Source organism: Podarcis cretensis (assembly GCF_951804945.1).
Source record: "Podarcis cretensis genome assembly, chromosome: 9".
Taxonomy (NCBI): domain Eukaryota; kingdom Metazoa; phylum Chordata; class Lepidosauria; order Squamata; family Lacertidae; genus Podarcis; species Podarcis cretensis.
The window spans coordinates 5,937,129-5,955,930 of NC_137178.1; the positions used below are offsets into that span (position 1 = coordinate 5,937,129).

At 46.3% G+C, this 18,802-nt stretch overlaps 1 long non-coding RNA gene across 1 annotated transcript; it reads right to left on the reverse strand.

Moving 5' to 3' along the window:
* Positions 1–764: 764 nt before the first annotated feature.
* On the reverse strand, positions 765–17,358 carry LOC307224427. Its single transcript, XR_013842505.1, has 3 exons — positions 17,036–17,358; positions 15,731–15,998; positions 765–962 (listed from the first exon to the last, which is right to left on the reverse strand). It is a non-coding gene; the product is annotated as an uncharacterized lncRNA (long non-coding RNA).
* Between the last annotated feature and the right edge of the window lie 1,444 nt (positions 17,359–18,802).

Consider the following 18,802-nt stretch of genomic DNA (forward strand, 5'->3'; position numbering starts at 1 on the left):
GCTGGGTTGCATAAGAAACTCTCGCCAGCATTCACCAGAGGCTAAACCCAGAAAAAAAACCTGCTGATGCTAATTCATAGCATGCAATACTCTGGGCAAAACAAAATGCTTTTAAAAAACAACAACAGCAGCCATAAAAACCTAGCCATCTTTGAAAGGGGAGCAAGCAGCAATATCTAACTTGATTGCATGAAAGGATATTTTTCGTTCAGGCTTCTTACAAGTAAATCCGCATTGCTTCTCATTTTAACAGCTGCACAGATGTGTGCATTCCATATCTCTAGGTATACTTTTGGTGCCACATGCAAAATTCAGCATCCCAAGAATCTCAACAGTTTATTTTTTAAAAAACTACAAGTTTCTATATCATAAGGGTGTGGGCAATGTGAAGGGAAATCTGACTGGTTAGTAGCCATGAAGAACAGTGTACAGTGGTACCTTGGGTTAAGTACTTAATTCGTTCCGGAGGTCCGTTCTTAACCTGAAACTGTTCTTAACCTGAAGCATCACTTTAGCTAATGGGGCCTCCCACTGCTGCTGCACTGGTGGAGCACGATTTCTGTTCTCATCAAAGTTCTTAACCCGAGGTACTATTTCTGGGTTAGCGGAGTCTGTAACTTGAAGCGTCTGTAACCTGAAGTGTCTGTAACCCGAGGTACCACTGCACTCCTATATCTGACACCAGTCAGAAAGGTACAGTAAAACAGTCACCTTGGTTGTTGTTTTTAAAAAACAACACAATTGTTTTAAAGAACTACAAAAGCTTCTGCAGCTGAATGAGGTTGTCTTTATTTATAAGAAGAGGTTGCTTCCAATGGAGGTATCTTGTGACCAATACTTGTGACCACAAGTAACCAGATGAAACCTCACTTCCCATGAACATCTCACCACAACAGCTGTCAATATTTTTCTGGTGCAAAACTCTGAGTTATGTTTTGTTTACATCTGTATCCTGCCTTTTTCTGCAAGAGCAAGCAAGAAAAAACAATGCAACAGTAAATCTTCATTAAAATACATTAGGAAAAAAACAGATAATTAGAACAAAGCACAAGCAAGGAAACAAACAATCCTGACGTTTGATACAAAATTTGTCTTTAGGGCCCATTTAAAATTGGCTGATGGTTGGTCCAGCCACAAGGAAAGAAGGCATCCCTCTGGGGGGGCAGTTCCTTAGTCTCATCCAGCAAAGCAGTTTGCATGCATTGGTAGGCTCACTCCAGTGGGGCAAAAAATCCAAGGGGTGTACCTTGGGTCTCAAACGGAATCCGTTTCAGAAGTCCATTCAACTTCCAAAAACATTTGAAAACCAAGGCACGGCTTCCGAATCGCTGCAGGAGCTTCCTGCACTCAGTCGGAAGCCATGGAAGCCATGTCGGATGTTTGGCTTCCAAAAAAATGTTCGCAAACACTTACTTGCGGGTTTGCGGTGTTCGGGAGCCAAAACGTTCGAGTCACAAGGCGTTCAAGAACCAAGGTACGACTGTAGTGCTGAACCAGGTTTGGTGCGCTTTGGAAGAAAGTTACTCCAGAATCCTTGGCATTTAATATATGGTTACCAGATGTCTCCGTTTCTCAGGGACAGTCCCCGGATTTACAAATCTGTCCCCGGACAAAATCTGTCCCCGGATTTCATTTAATGTCCCGGTTTATCTTTTAATGGTTGTAGATTTCTTAGTAGGGAATGAATGTTGCATGATTGGTTCAATGGCACAAGACACATCATATGGGGACTTCCGGTGAGGCAGAATGGCAGGCACCTTGGCAGCGGGCAGCTTCTGAAGCCAGCCAGAGCCAACTGCTCTACCAGGCTGGCTCCAGGCTGCTGAGACTGCCGCTGCCACTGCCGAGTGGGAATCGGGGACGCCCGGTGCATCAACTGGGGGAACCACTGACACACACACCCCGCGAAACAAATCAAGCCAGGAGCGAGAGTGCCTGGCCAACTGCCCAGCAGTGCTCTGGGGCCAAGAAAAACCCAGAGCTGACGCAGGGAGAAGGAGGAGAGTAGAAGGAGAAGGAAGAGAGAAAGAGAAAGAAGAAAAAAGAGGGGAGCCCCGACCTTGCCGCGCCGCCGCCGCAGCTAGGGAGGAGAGGAAGGAGAGCACTGGGAGGGTAAGGACATGTGGCTGAGCCCAGGTCCGACCTGAGCCTACTCCATGGCGGCTAGCGCTCCAAGAGAGCAGGCCGGGGCCCAGAGGAAGGTTGCGCAAGAGAGGAGACCACAGAAGAGATTACTTCTTAATTTTTTTAAAAAATAATAATTTTAATAACTTTTTCCCGTTTTCAAAAAAAAAAAAAAAAAAGTGTCCCCGGATTCTTTGGAAAAAAATCTGGTAACCTTATTTTAATATTTTGTATTCAATTAGAGAAATACAGGTTGAGCCTAGGTGGCAATTTCACAGCTCAGACACCCAAACAGGCAAAAGGTAAAGGTAAAGGTACCCCTGCCCGTACGGGCCAGTCTTGACAGACTCTGGGGTTGTGCGCCCATCTCACTTAAGAGGCCAGAGGCCAGCGCTGTCCGGAGACACTTCCGGGTCACGTGGCCAGCGTGACATCGCTGCTCTGGCCAGAGCCAGAGCCAGAGCCAGAGCCAGAGCCGCACACGGAAACGCCGTTTACCTTCCCGCTGGTAAGCGGTCCCTATTTATCTACTTGCACCCGGAGGTGCTTTCGAACTGCTAGGTTGGCAGGCACTGGGACCGAGCAGCGGGAGCGCACCCCGCCGCAGGGATTCGAACCGCCGACCTTTCGATCGGCAAGCCCTAGGTGCTGAGGCTTTAACCCACAGCGCCACCTGCGTCCCTCAAAGACCGCTGCAAATCTGCAGGAAGGCTGCCAACATCCAATAATGTCCAAACTCAGTTCTCTTTGCCTTTCTTGGGCTGTAGTGCTAACACCGCTTTACACAGGAGTAAGCCCCTTTGGATGCATTAGAACTTCCTTCCGAGTAGATTACTCTCCGGGCTCCTCCTGTGCAATCCAAAGTCTTCCAACAGTATTTTAAACCCTGGGCATTATCTGGGACACTCTGCCTTTGCAAACTCTCCTTCAAGGTAACGCTGCCCTGCCTGTCAATCACAACAATTCCATGCTTCCCCTCCTATTCCCTCTCCTCCTTTGAATTTCGGCGGAATGCATTATATGCGCTTTGCTAAGCATAGCAGCACACTGAGCTGACATCTCCGTGGGGCTGTCAATGCGAACGCCGAGATCTTCTGGGCATTGTATATATATTTATATATTCCGTCTTCCTTTCCTGGAAAGAGTTGAGGAAGTGTCAGCATGTACAAATGCCCTAAATTGGCCCCTTCTGCATGCAATATGTTTGGCATAATCGACCAGCGAGTTTTGCACATCAGGTCACAAAGCTGTGTGTGCCACTCGTAGGTTTGCTGGAGTCATTAGTGGTGCATTGTGGGATATGTTATATTGGACTTGATGGACCTTTGAGATGATCCCGCAGGGATCTTCTTCTTTTTTCTTCTTTTTCTTTTTTTAAATAATATTTTTTCTTGGTTTTACACAATTTTGTGCATTTTAACTTTAACCATTTTGTGCATTTTAACTTTAACCAACTTTAAATATTAAAATAAGAGTTTCTTTTGAACCTTCGGCCCTCTTTCCCTCCCTCCATGCATTCCACATTTAAGATTATTAAAAAATTTTGCATCTTTTACCGTTATCCATCTGTTATATATCCATAATTACAATAGTTAATTCCACATCACAAGTGTCATTACATCCCTGCCAATGATTTTAACTAAAAAAATTCCTTCCAGTAGCACCTTAAAGACCAACTAAGTTAGTTCTTGGTATGAGCTTTCGTGTGCATGCACACTTCTTCAGATACTTCTTCTTCAGTATCTGAAGAAGTGTGCATGCACACGAAAGCTCATACCAAGAACTAACTTAGTTGGTCTTTAAGGTGCTACTGGAAGGAATTTTTTTTGTTTTGACTATGGCAGACCAACACGGCTACCTATCTGTAAATGATTTTAACTGTTTACAGTGGTCTTTTAAGTAAATTAAGAATTTACTCCAGTCCTTTGAAAATACTTGATCTTCCTGGTTTCTCATCTTCTCCGTCAGTTTCGCCATCTCTGCATAGTCCATCAGTTTCTTCTGCCATTCTTCTTTAGTTGGTACTTCTCCTTCGTTCCATTTCTGGGCAAGTAGCATTCTCGCTGCTGTTAGAATCATAGAATCATAGAGTTGGAAGAGACCACAAGGGCCATCGAGTCCAACCCCCTGCTACCATTTATGCTGTTGTTGCATAAATGAGAGAGAGAGAGAGAGAGAGAGAGAGAGAGAGAGAAGATATGGATTAACTAGAATATGCCGTAGTAATGGAAGCTTGGAGGAAACCATGGAAGGGGGGAAAGGGAAGTTTAATGGATTGTTATTTTCAATGTGGAAAAATTGTAACGATGAAAATTATAATTTTTTTAAAAAATTAAGACATTATTGTGACACCAGGTGATTGGCAGGAAAGGCCCCTCTCATGGGTCAAAGTTGGCTGCAGCAGGTAGAAGGATTGGGGAAGGATACACTGTCTGCGTCCACTTACCTGGCCCAGCAATACTGCAATCCTAAAATACCGTATTCTCTCATACGCACCTGCCTGGGCTCTGAGATCTTCAGGAAAGGCCCTTCTTCTGGTCCCTCCACTCTTACAGACACGCTTGGTGGGGACTCAAGAGATGGCCTTCTTGGTGGCAGCTCCCAGACAACTTTGGGACTCCCTTCCTAGAAAAGCCAGACTGGCTCCTTCCTTGTCCTTCCGCCAGAGGACAAGTCTTTCTTGTTCCAACAGGCTTCTGGGAACGGACTGCTTTTAATGAAAAGTCTGGTGCTTACACATGAAGCTCTGAATAAACATATGTTTCATGAGGACTGGTATCTTAACTTTGGGCTTCTGCAGGAATATTCTGCAACATGTCATTGATGCAATAGTGGTTGATTTCTACTGGATTTTTCACTCCTCATTCTGCTTTACAGTGGTACCTCGGGTTAAGAACTTAATTCGTTCTGGAGGTCCGTTTTTAACCTGAAACTGTTCTTTTTTTAAAAAAATTAATATTTATTACTTTTAAAGCTTACAAAAAAGAAAAGGAAGAAAGAAGACAAAAGAAAAAAAAGAACAAAAAAGAGAAAAAACAATACAATACAATATATAAACAATACAAAACACAACCTTAACACATTAAACTAACACAATAAACTAAACCAAACAAAAACAATTTAAAAACATACATCATACCTTTTCCATATTCTATCTTTCATTCCCTTGTATCATTGACCTCCTCTCACCTCCCTCTTTGTATTCCACTTCCATTAATTGTTTCAGCAATTCCTTTCCATCTTTCTCTATTTTCTATCATATAAATGTCTTAACATATTTTAATCTTATTTCCATTAAAATTAGTATACTTATTTAAGCTTAACTCCTTATAGCATTTCAGCTAACGCCATAAAATTTCATTACAACATTTTTCTATCACTCATTAATTTTACAATATTTCTATATATAGACTTTAAATTTCCAGTCTTCTTCCACCATCTCCTCTCCCCAGTCTCGGACTCTGCCAGCCACTTCCGTCAACTCCATACAGTCCATCTACCTGGAGATCTTATGTCCGAGACTCTTAACTCTTTTCCACGTCCCTTCTGCCAGTCTTCTTCATATTCTTTGATGCTAAAGAGCAGATCTCGGGGAAACTCCAATCCAACGATACTTTTATTCCTTCTCGACAGGTCAGCCAAATTTCCATAATTAAAGCTAGGATCCATAAAGTACTTCAGGGCATGTTTCAAAATTCCTCCAAATCCAAACCCCCCAGAACTCCATTCTCCTCCTGACCCAAGTCCATATTCCAAAAGTCAGTTAATCCCTGCATAGAGGGATCTTTCCAACTTTCCTTTTCTAGTCCAGGCCAGGCTCCGATCTTCAAAATCTGACTTTTTCTGGTCTCAATCATAAAGGGCCTCAACTTGTAGTCCTCAGTTTGCCTCTGTAAGGCTAAGGCTCCACCTTGTATTACTTTAGGTTCGACAACAGCAACTTTCTCCTTCTCCTTTTCAGCAATTTGTCCTGTTGAAATAGATTCCTGTGCCAAATCCAGAATAATTTCTGTATTGGTGCTCACTTTTGGTTCCAAAATGTCAATTTTAGTAGTCATAGCATCCATCTTTTTATGAAGCTGTTCCAACAGGTGGCTTATCTTAGAAAATGCAGTCCATAAGGCTTCTCCTGTCGACATTCTTGAATATCCAAGGTCAATCTCTAGTTCTCACAGTTCTTATCAAGCAGCTGGAGATTTCTCAGCTCCACTCTTGTAACAGTTTCAAAAGCTCCCTCTAGAGGGGAACAGTCTCCACTTGTATCAATCTTTTCCAACACAGTTTAAAAAGTAAAGATAGTTTCAATTTTCAGTTACTTTTCCTCCCTTTTAAACGCAGAAGCGGACAATGGAAACAATATATTTCTCTTATTTAACTGACTGTCAACATCCGTTCTCTTCGCTGTCAATGAACTCTCCCAAAACGTCAATCACTGGGAGCCCGTTCCCAGGTTCAGAGCAGTGGTAATTTAATTTTAATCACTCTCTCCTGCAGGATACACAGTCCAAAATTTCCCCCTCTTAACATGAAACTGTTCTTAACCTGAAGCACCACTTTAGCTAATGGGGCCTCCTGCTGCTGCCGGAGCACGATTTCTGTTCTCATCCTGAAGCAAAGTTCTTAACCCGAGGTACTATTTCTGGGTTAGCGGAGTCTGTAACCTGAAGCGTATGTAACCTGAAGCGTTTGTAACCCGAGGTACCACTGTATTAGATGCATGCAGAAAGCTCAAATTTAAATTCCTGCCATCTCCAGGTAGAAAGACCCTTGACTCAAATCCTAAGGAGGTGCTCTCACTGAAGCCCACTCATGAGTGATGGTGGAAATTATTGGGGAACATCCTTTAGAGTTTTATTCAAAGTCAACTTTGGCCATCGGGGCTAGGCACGTAATAAGGAGATTGGGATGTTAGCATCCTTTCAGGTGTGTCGAGTTCTTTCTACCCTCGTTTTATAGACGCGCTGCTTTTAAAGCATTATCCTGTCAGAGTGCGACGGGCGGGGTGGGAGAAAAACCGATATAATAAATATTTTAGCTGTAGGTTAAAGGCACCCTGGATCTGTCGGTTCTGATTTCCGCAATGCGCTCTGCTTCGTTGCCTTAGAAGACTCCTGCAGAGTTCAAGCTCTCTCAAACGCAGGCCCAGGAGAGTGCGAGAGAATGCAGGGAAGGTTATGTAGATGAGAGCATTTCTTCATTATCAGGAGTTTAAATGGGAACAGCGAATTAAAAAAAAAGTAATAAAAGTACTATACTGAGAGTTTGGTGTTTTGTTGGGCAGAGTGAGGCACCCCAAACACTTCCCCCTGTTTGTCAGAGGCACCATCTTCTTAGGAGAATTGAGGGGACCTTTGGATGATGCTGTGGGACACAGGTGGCGCTGTGGGTTAAACCTAGGGCTTGCTGATCAAAAGGTTGCAGTTCGAATCCCCGCAACGGGGTGAGCTCCTGTTGCTCGGTCCCTGTTCCTGCCAACCTAGCAGTTCGAAAGCACATCAAAGTGCAAGTAGATAAATAGGTACCGCTCCAGCGGGAAGGTAAATGACGTTTCCGTGCGCTGCTCTGGTTCGCCAGAAGTGGCTTAGTCATGCTGGCCACATGACCCAGAAGCTGTACGCCGACTCCATCGGCCAATAAAGTGAGATGAGTGCCGCAACCCCAGTTTTGCCTTTCCTCCAGTCAGGAGCTTGGGGCGCCTTAAAAGCATTCTTCTTCTTTGGCGATCGCTTGTAGCCAAGTAAGACTGTCTTCCATAAACACGGTTTTAACAATGAGTCCATAAGTGACTGTGGAGGCCAATTCTGGGTCCACACGTCCTTCCACAGTGGGGACATTGGCTTCCGGGTGGGAGTTGATCACGGTGAGGGTTTGCCAAGCGTGTCTTCCTTGTAGCATGTTTCTCCCTTGCGTCCTGAGTTGGAGAGTCTTCAAAGCCCATGACATCTTTGGTAAAGGCTGTTCTCCAACTGGAGCGCTTGCAGGCCAGTGTTTCCCAGTTGTCAGTGTTTATACTACATTTTTTTAGATTTGCCTTGAGACAGTCTTTAAACCTCTTTTGTTGACCACCAGCATTACGCTTTCCATTTTTAAATTCGGAATAGAGTAGTTGCTTTGGAAGACGATCATCAGGCATCTGCACAACATGACCAGTCCAATGAAGTTGATGTTGAAGAATCATTGCTTCAACACTGGTGATCTTTGCTTCTTCCAGTACAGTGATATTAGTTTGCCTGTCTTCCCAAGTGATGTGTAAATTTTTTCAGAGACACTGTTGATGGAATCTTTCGAGGAGTTGGAGATGGTGTTTGTAAGTGGTCCGTGTTTCACAAGCATACAGTAAGGTTAGGAGTACAAGAGCTTTGTAAACAAGCATTTTGGTTTCCCTGCAAATGTCCCGGTCCTCAAACAGTCTGCACTTCAATCAGGAGAAAGCTGCACTCACAGAGCTCAGGAGATGCTGGATATTGGCATCAGTGTTGATCCTTGTGGAAAGATAACTGCCTAGGTAGGAGAAGTGATCGACATTTTCCAACGTTACACCATTGAGTTGGATTTGTGGAGCTGCAAAGGGGTTATTTTGTACTTGTTGGTGCAGCACTTTGGTTTTTTGACAGTGACAAACCTGCCCAGAAGCTGGCATAGTGGTTCCAGCCCACCTGGAAAGTCACTTCTGATTAACCCGCCTCCGCTTTTAAAAACCAAGAGGGATGTAACAAAAGGCAAGGCAGGGACAAAACATCCTAGGGACACTTTTCCTGCACAAGTCTGTTTTGAGATTTAAAAGAAAATCGAGAGTGTGTGGGGGGGGGAATCCCACCAGGAAAACTGAACAGTAGTTTGTTGACAGCAATCCCTAAAAGGTCTCTCCCCCTGCAGCCTTTGCAGATGTCTTCAGCCAGAGAAGCCCATTCTGCAGCCATTGCTGCCTTCAGTAGGAGGTGCTTGCTAATAACATGTTTCTAATTCCGTCCTGCAGTCCTGTCAAGAGGCGAATGGCCCCAAGGCGATCGTTTCCCCTGTCATCGGCTCCTCACCAAGCTGGCAAAGTCCTCATAAAGGGCGCCACGCTGAGTTTATTATCCATCTCTCCGGCGCCCGTCCAGTCTTCCTTCTCTCGCAGGCCTCTTGGCATCTGACAGTAACAAGGGAGAGAGCGATTGCAGCTGCTCTCACAGCAACACGTTGCAAAATGTCAGATTTAAGTGGTGCTGTTTCCAGGGCTGAAGGCGTGGGAGAACAAGCTACTTCTTCTGGGTTTGCAACTAAGGACGCTTTCAGGATAAAAGACTGGGAACCATGTTGCATTTTGCATGTGTGTCAATTTTTTTAAATTAAACTTTAAATATCTCTACATAAAAATTCCAGATTTCAAATTTGTTCTCTCTTCCATGTGACAGCCTTTAAGATGGCTGTCATATCTCCTCTCAGGAATTTTTGCCTGTGTCGGCAAAATTTCACCAGCAATTTCTTCGAATAGGCATGTTCCCACATGCGTTTGTGCCAAATGCACATATTTTTGCAAGGATTCTCCCCACAATGCACCCATGGTTTAGGTCAGAGAACTGCATCAGACAATTTGGCAAAGTACAAATTGCAAAGGACCGTTGTCTTTTGAAGGCAGTTGAAATCAGAATGTAAATGGCATGGGTGTCTCCTTCATCCCTAGACATCCCTCCTTCAGTCGTAATCCTTTCCGTTCAGATCTCAGCTGCCTTGCTTCAAATCTCATTTACTCTGGATCTTTAGGGCTGCAAAATACCCATCAATTTATTTAAACCACTCCACTACATGTTAGATGAGCCGTAAATGCAAGATCAGACTTGTTCAGGGTCTCTGGAGGCTGTTTTGCAGTTTTGAAAGAGTATAATTTTAATTATTATGAAAGCTTCTTAAATCTACCTCCCTTTATCTCCTGCTGTTGTAACTGCTACCGCCTTAACATTTGCAGGATTCATTGACTTCATCGGAAGAGACATGGCAACTTGCCTGTTGAATTGTGTTTTCCTCCGTGACAGTTCAATAGAATTACTCTGTTTAATAAGCCATATAAGAGCCATTAATTATCATTTACGTGCTCTGTCCTGTCGCCAGCATCAGTAACAAACACAGAGTTCTGCTAGGCTGAATAACCATTTACTGTTTTGTTGTATTGCTCATGGGAGAAGCGAGTACTTCTAAGGTCTTCTCTTCAGGGTATTGCCACACATCTCTTTAAGCTGTGAACGTCCTTGTTACTGGAACAAAATACAAAACGCTGCCCCTCACCAGCCCAATGAAGTGAACGAGTGTGGAAATGGGGGCATAGCACAAATTTGAGGGGTCACAAACCAGGGCCCCCCATACTGCTCTGCCTGCCGCTGGGGCTCTCTGGGCCCCGGAGCCGGGCTAGGCCTCGCCGTCTGGCATCCCTGGTCCCCTCACTGAATGGCCGCCTGGCCAGTGCTTGCTGACTCCTTGCTTGGACAGTGAGCGGGTGAGGACAGAAGGACGTGGCAAGGGGTGACCCCAGCGTGGCCCGGCCCAGCTTTCCTCTCTGTGAGCATCAGGAGGGTTCACCCGCCAAAACCATGTTGGCTGGCTGGGCTACCCCCTGTGCAGGTGGGCAGGTGGCCCCGCTTGGCTCTGGCAGTGAGGGCAGGGCTGGCATGGCAGGCTCTGTTCATCCTCTGTGCCCTGCTTCTGCCCAGTGCATGCAAGCACACATCCCGGGCACCAGCAAATGCCACTACACCACTAGACGGAAAGTTGAAAAGAGTTTATTCAAAGCTGCAGCAGTGAGTCTTGGTTTGGATATCTCCAAAAGAACCAAGCCCCGAAGAAAGGATACACAAAGCTTTTATACAACTGTAGCAAACACACAAACACATGCTCTCTCGCGTCACTGCTGGCGAGGAACACACACAGAAAAAACATGCTTAAGTCAGGTCTACTTCTACTGTTAAACCAAAGAGCCTAGGACTTGCCGATCAGAAGGTCGGCGGTTTGAATCCCCGCAACAGGGTGAGCTCCTGTTGCTCGGTCCCTGCTCCTGCCAACCTAGCAGTTCGAAAGCACGTCAAAGTGCAAGTAGATAAATAGGTACCACTCCATCAGGAAGGTAAATGGTGTTTCTATGCGCTGCTCTGGTTCGCCAGAAGCGGCTTAGTCATGCTGGCCACATGACCCGGAAGCTGTACGCCGGCTCCCTCGGCCAATAAAGCGAGATGAGCGCCGCAACCCCAGAGTCAGCCACGATTGGACCTAATGGTCAGGGGTCTCTTTTACCTTTACTTCTGCTGTTACTTCTCCAGCTCAGGCCCAGCATAACTGGGGGAACGCCTTGCAGTTTAAGCAACGTTAGATACAATTCGGTTGTGGCTGTGAGAACATGTTTATGTGGACTCAGCACTCAGCAGGCTGGGGTCAGCTGTGTACATGATGTGCACACTTCAGTGTTATGGCTTTCAGGTGTCAGAAACATGTACCGTCTAGAGGCAGAGTGCGTGCGCTCTACTGACCTGAGGGTCTTGCCAGCTGCCTTAGGTAAAGGCATCTTAGCTGGGTTCCAGGTCATGACCCCCAGGTATCATCCTCTTCACGTGTGTGGTTCATTGTGCTCAAAGGTGAATGATCAAGCGCTCAGAACAGAAATGCGCTCCTTTATGCCAATGCAGTGATGCTGCAGGAGGGCACCTTTCTGCATGGGGGCAACCAAAAGGCAGAAATAAAATCTGTGGGACAATTACACAACAATGACGGCAGTAATGAAATTGTATTCTAACCAGCTTGTTTAGTCTTTAATCGTGTCCAACTCTTTGTGACCCCCTGGACCAGAGCACGCCAGGCACTCCTGTCTTCCACTGCCTCCCGCAGTTTGGTCAAACTCATGCTGGTAGCTTCGAGAACACTATCCAACCATCTCGTCCTCTGTCGTCCCCTTCTCCTTGTGCCCTCCATCTTTCCCAACATCAGGGTCTTTTCCAGGGAGTCTTCTCTTCTCATGAGGTGGCCAAAGTCTTGGAGCCTCAGTTTCAGGATCTGTCCTTCCAGTGAGCATTCCAACCAGCAGCTGGCCACAAAGAAGCTCCTGCAGGCTTCCCCAACCTGGTGCCCTCCAGATATTTTGGACGACAACTTCCATCAGCCCAGTGGCAGAGGAAGGGGGCGTGGGGGGTGGCCCGGGGATCATTGCTAAGGGGTGTGTATGACAAAATGACAAAAACATGAGTTTAAAATAAATGGGCTTACAAAACTTTTTAGTTCAGTCAAGAAATGTAACGAAATGTGGCTGGCACTGAGTGCCACACTGTGGGGGCCGGAACTTACCGTGGGGCCTGCAGTGTGCCAGAGCCATGCGTCTCTCCTGGGAGTGATGTTGTTATGTAATGAGTTGAATAGGATCCAAAATGCATCAGTCCGATTGGTCCTAGAACAATAGGATTCAGAATGCAGCAGTCTGATTGGTCCTAGAACAATAGGATTCAGAATGCAGCAGTCTGATTGGTCCTAGAACAATAGGATTCAGATTGCAGCAGACTGATTGGTCCTAGAACAATAGGATTCAGAATGCAGCAGTCTGATTGGTCCTAGAACAATAGGATTCAGAATGCAGCAGTCTGATTGGTCCTAGAACAATAGGATTCAGAATGCAGCAGTCTGATTGGTCCTAGAACAATAGGATTCAGAATGCAGCAGTCTGATTGGTCCTAGAACAATAGGATTCAGATTGCAGCAGACTGATTGGTCCGCAGGAGCCACCCAATCCAATCCGGGGTGGAAGTGAATCCGCAACCTGATTGGCCTACAGGAGAATCCCAGAATTAGCCAATCATGTGGGGCCCATTGTGTAAATAATGTACAGTATATAAAGCAGACATTTCGGGGGAACTTCCATTCCTCCTCACTACTCTGAGCTGAATCAAGAGCATGAAATCCACACTCAACTCCGAGTATATTTCAGACATGGTGGCTTGGGGGCCTGAAACAGAAGCGTGAGGCTTGCGTCTGCACCCCACCTCTACCTCAGCTGCTCTACAGCTGAGGGGGTGGCGGCGGAAAGGCTCCACGCAGTGCACCCTGCCCCATGTGTGGCTCGCCCCGCCCCTGGCTGCAGGATGCGCACACCGCACCTGGCACCCGAGCGGCTAATTACACCGCTACATTAGCCCCAGGGCCCTACGGACTGGGGCTGATGGGAGTTGTGGTCCAAAATTTCTGGACAACATCAGGTTGGCAAAGGCTGCCTTAAAATAAAATACTGGAGCCTGAGGCTCACCCAAGAATAAAGAAAATAAGGAGAAATGAAATGGAACCTATTAAAATGAAATCTATCCCTAGGACAAAGCTGAGCTCGCTATGTATAACAGTTAATCAGTGCTATTAATAAGCCAAGCTGGTAAAGGTTAGCTCTGTGTAAAAATAATCAGGAACAGCTCTGATAAGGAGCGAAGCACAATCATCCAAATGTAGTAACAAAGATTAATTAGGAGGCCACGGAAGTGTGACAAACTCAGCGCAGGGAAACCAAACCTGGTGCAGAATTATTATAAGAGGCAAGAACGGAATATAAAAGCAATTTTCTTCTTGTCTGGGTGTGTTCCAGGAAAGGGGTAAGTTACAGCCCGCAAAGTTATAAGGGTGGGAAAGGTGAAAAGGCTGTAAAGTCAAGGAGTCAGCGAAGGAGATTCAAAGCTTTCTGTCTGCTCCCCAGCACCCCACAATATCTTCCAGCTCAGTGACTGTGTCTTAAATTATCAGTTTCCTCAAAATTTGGCTCCGTGGCCCCGATTCAACTAGCCCAGCACATACCTGTCAACCGTCCCTTATTTGGCGGGAAAGTCCCTTATCCCAGCGCCTTGTCCCGCTGCTGTCCCTTATTGATGATGTCCCTTAAATTTCCCGGGTTTCAAAGGAAGCAGCTCCTCTCCCTCCCTCCCTCCCTGCCGGCCAGGGAGGAGGGAGGCTCCAACTGTGTTGCTTGGCTGCATGGCTCACCCAATAAGGAGTCTAAAAACGACTGGGGGGTGGAGCTTGCATGCCTTGTGCCGATCAAATCGGCCGCGTTGCCTGGGGACTCGCCTTTGCTCAGCGCTTCCCAGTGGAGAGGTGATGGTGGTTTTCCTTGCTGCATCCCCTTTGCCGGGTTGCTGTGCTGTGGGAACCACCGCTTGAGGCTTCGTTTGGCTTCTGGCTGGGCTTCCTGCCTTTGGCTCGGAGGGGCTCAGAAGTTGAACATACCTGTGCCCGGAAAATCCCTTATTTTTGCTGCTGATCCCTTATTTTCGAGGCTGCTGGTCCCTTATTTTCAAATCTGTAAGTTGACAGCTATGACCTGGCACGGTGATGGAAGCTAGGCCTATGGGTCCCAGTAGCACAACAAAGTTTCCCCCTTTCCCCTCCCCTCCCCAAACAGGCATGCCATTCCATGTGGGGCCGTAGGGGCCAAGGCTCCCCCCAAAAAATGAGTGAAGGGGCTAGCCCCCCCCCCAAATATTCTGCAGCTGGGCAGCACCTGGAGACAGACAGTCAAGTTGTGGATCCATAGCAGTGGCCACAGAAGGAATGACTGCTGGGAGGAGCACAGAGAGAAAAAATGCTTCTGTGCATCTGCAGCAGCACAACCAGACGCCTTCGTCTGCCCCAGCTGCAACAAAACATGTCTCTCCCACATCGGTTTCTACAGCCACAGCAGGCGCTGTAACGCTCCAAAAGTTTGACTTCACCTCCAAAGGTGCCTTCCTCTGTTGTCTCCTGAGACAGACAGAGGCCTGTGATGGCCTGGGAATTGGATTCAGAGGCTGAACCTGAGGAATCCCAGCCTGCACAGGAGTCCCCGCCTCCAGGACCAGCGGAGCCGGGGCTGAGCCTTGAGCCTGAAAGGTCCTCACCTGTGCTGGATCCTCAGGTGCAGGTACCAGCTGAGTCTGCTCTGGCTCCTGAGGGGATGGGGGACCCATTGCCTGCAGGTGCTCCTCTCCCAGCCCCGTCAGGGGAAGCTGAGGTTGCCTCTGGGTCCAGTAACCCTCCAGCCTCTCCTGAGCTGCAGAGGCTCAGGGCAGAGAGGCAGAGGGAACTAAGTTCCCGCAGGAGGAGTGCTCGCCTCCAGGCCAGGAGAGGCGAGTCACCTGTGGACCAGGGCCGCCCTATGCCTCAGGGCCAGCCAGCCCAGTCCCAGGTTGGGAGGAGCAACATTGGTGGTAACCTGTTCCTGCTGGCACCCTGTCCTGCTCTTCTGCCAGAGTTCCTGACCCCACCCGACTCCTTGCCTTGGACCCAGCTTCAGCCTTGACGGACAGCCTCCATACCACACCCTTGACCTCGGACTGGACTCGGACCACGCCATACAGTAACCCCCCAGGACCAGCACACTGCCTTTTATCCAAAGATCACAGGACAGTTCACAACATAAAAATGCAAAATGAGAACCCAAAATACATTATAAAACAAGAACAACAACAAACGCAACAGCCCCCTCCCACCAGCACATTTAAAAGGACATTGAATGTTTATCAGCCCAAAGCCTGTGTTATCAGCTTATTAAAACTGTGTTTGTTAAATGATTAATTCTATATTTCAAAGACCTATTAGATCACTTTTAGGTAGAGATGAATAGATCTGTTTTTCTCACTTTATGCGTGTGCTCGCAAGTCTGTTCCGTTCTGTTTGTTTCTGCATTCATCTGCTTTTTGTTTTAATCCACATGAAAACCAACTCTCTCTGGTGCGGATAGACTTTGTGGGTGAGTGATTAGTGTGGCAGATTAAGACTTGGGAGAGCTGGGTTCACATTAGCCTTGGGCTCTCCACCTTCTTGCAGCCTAACCCACCTCACAGGGTTCTTGTGACTTGTCACAAGGATAAAATTAGAGACGAACCACGTCAGACAACTTGAGCTCCCTGGGGGAAAGGTCGGGGGGGAAATATAAGTAATAAATAATGTGCTTTCTCTCAAAACATATGATTTAGAAGGCATTTTGATAGACTTAAGCTAACACAAAACTGCACCCCAGCATTTCAGACAGAAGTACGGAACCTGACCTTCCAATTCTCACCTTAGTCTGTGAGGTGGAGACCAGGCCAGTACAAATATCAAATTCTCCAAGTATATCTGCCCACACATGGATAAGAAGTAACACCTCCAGCCCTTTCTGAATGTTCATTTTAACAACAACAACATTTTCTGGTCCAGTTACAGATAGGTAGCCGTGTTGGTCTGCCATAAAGGTAAAGGTACCCCTGCCCGTACGGGCCAGTCTTGACAGACTCTGGGGTTGTGCGCCCATCTCACTTAAGAGGCCAGGGGCCAGCGCTGTCCGGAGACACTTCCGGGTCACGTGGCCAGCGTGACATCGCTGCTCTGGCGAGCCAGAGCCGCACACGGAAACGCCGTTTACCTTCCCGCTGGTAAGCGGTCCCTATTTATCTACTTGCACCCGGAGGTGCTTTCAAACTGCTAGGTTGGCAGGCGCTGGGACCGAGCAGCGGGAGCGCACCCCGCCGCAGGGATTCGAACCGCCGACCTTTCGATTGGCAAGTCCTAGGCGCTGAGGCTTTAACCCACAGCGCCACCTGCGTCCCATGTTGGTCTGCCATAGTCAAAACAAAATAAAAGAAAAAAAATTCCTTCCAGTAGCACCTTAAAGACCAACTAAGTTAGTTCTAGGTATGAGCTTTCGTGTGCATGCACCCTTCTTCAGATACACACTGGTCTTTAAGGTGCTACTGGAAGGAATTTTTTTTCTTTTATTTTCTGGTCCATCACTCTCCCTCCTACCACAATTGCTAAAGGCTTGAACTGGCCACTAGATGGCAGCAGAAACAAAACCTGTAAAAGGAAAAACAGGTTCTCTTTTGCTCCTTTCCCCATATTTGCGCCCATTTTTATAAAAGTTAAACTGATTTGCCCAGCCCTTGACAGAATGCAGACATCTCACATATTGTCCGGTAGCCCAACAGGAAAAGCTAAGATCTAAGATCGGAGAATATCCTTCTGTGGAGCAGATATGCTGGCTGCTTAAGCTCATCTGTCTCTTCCCGGGTGGACGGTTCTAAGAGTTGCACTGACCTTGTGGTGCATGAGGAACTTGGTGATTGGAATATTCTAGAAGAAACTTGTAAATGGCCTTGAACAAGTTGCTAGGCAACGGAAAATTTCCCCAGCAACAGGTGTCCTTACCAGGGCATGCGATCAGCTAAGTCTGGGTCAGTGTAAAATGAGTATGTGAATGAATCAGCATTAGGTCTCTGGCCAGATGACTGAAAAGAGAAAAAGATTATGTTTCTTTATTTGCTTCTTTCTTTATTAATGGCAAGCCTAAAGTTTTGTAAATAATAAAGACTCTAAACAGTGGTGTAGCAAGGTGAGGTGGTGCCCGGTGTGGAAAATTTCTAGCCAGCCCTCCCCACGTTGAAATTATTAAAAGAAGGAAAAATTAGATACAATTATTAAAAGAAGGAAAAATTAGATACAATTAAAAGAAGGAAAAATAAGATACAATTGCAAGTGTTATTTTCTGGTTTATTTATTTAACATTGTGAGCACAAGCACTTAAAATCTTTTTTTCCTAACTTGTGTTCTCTTCAAATTTTGAAATCGCATCATCAAAATTGATTCCTTTCGCTATTTGGACAAGATGGCTCAGCCAGAAAGCTGATGGACATAAGATAACTCTTGATGGAGAAATTTATCCTTACAACAACAACCTTGTGTGGTAGCTTAGACTGAGAGGGAGTGGCCTGCCCAAGTCTCTAAATGGTGTTTATTCCTGTAATGGGAATTTCACTAAGAGAGAGGTGGAATGCTGATGCTGTTATAAAAAAAGTAAAAGATGCAAGAAAATTTTTCTGTTAAAAGAACACTGCTGCAGAAAGAAATGAGAAGCCAAGAGTAGATGTTCACGTACCAACAGGTTAGATCTTGATGAACCTCTGACCTCTAGCTACAGAGCCGCATCCTGCGCCAACACATGCAGGGAGCACATCTCTCTATTAGCTGCAGCCAGCAAAATTCTTGCAAGGATCTTAGCAAACCGTCTCTTAACAAAATCCGAGGTGACCCTTCCTGAATCCCAAAATGGTTTTCGGCCTTCTAGGGGGACAGTGGACATGATTTTCACCGCTCAACAGCTTCAAGAAAAATGCAGAGAGCAAAACCAACCCCTGTATATGGCGTTTAAGCCTTATTGAAGGCTTTTGACACTGTCAATCGTAATGCCCTGTGGACTGTCCTTCTGAAAATGGGCTGCCCAGATAAATTTGTAAACATCTTTCGGCTCCTCCATGATAATATGACAGCAACAATCGCAGATAACAATGGCTCTCAAAATGAACCATTTACAGTGGGATCATGTGTTAAACAGGGTTGTGTTATTGCCCCAACTCTATTCATTATTTTCATTGCCATGATCCTACACTTTGTGGAAGGGAAACTCCCACCGGAGTAGAAATCATATATCAAACAGATGGAACGCTCTTCAATCTGAGCAGGCTGAAAGCAAAGAGTAAGGTTACCATAACTTCCGTCATAGAGCTTCAGTATGCTGATGACAACGTAGTCTGTACATGCTCAGAGGATGACCTCCAAACCATCCTGAATATCTTTGCAGAAGCTTACAAAAAGCTTGGCCTATCACTCATCAGTGTTGAAGCAATGATTCTTCAACATCAACTTCGTTGGACTGGTCATGTTGTGCGGATGCCTG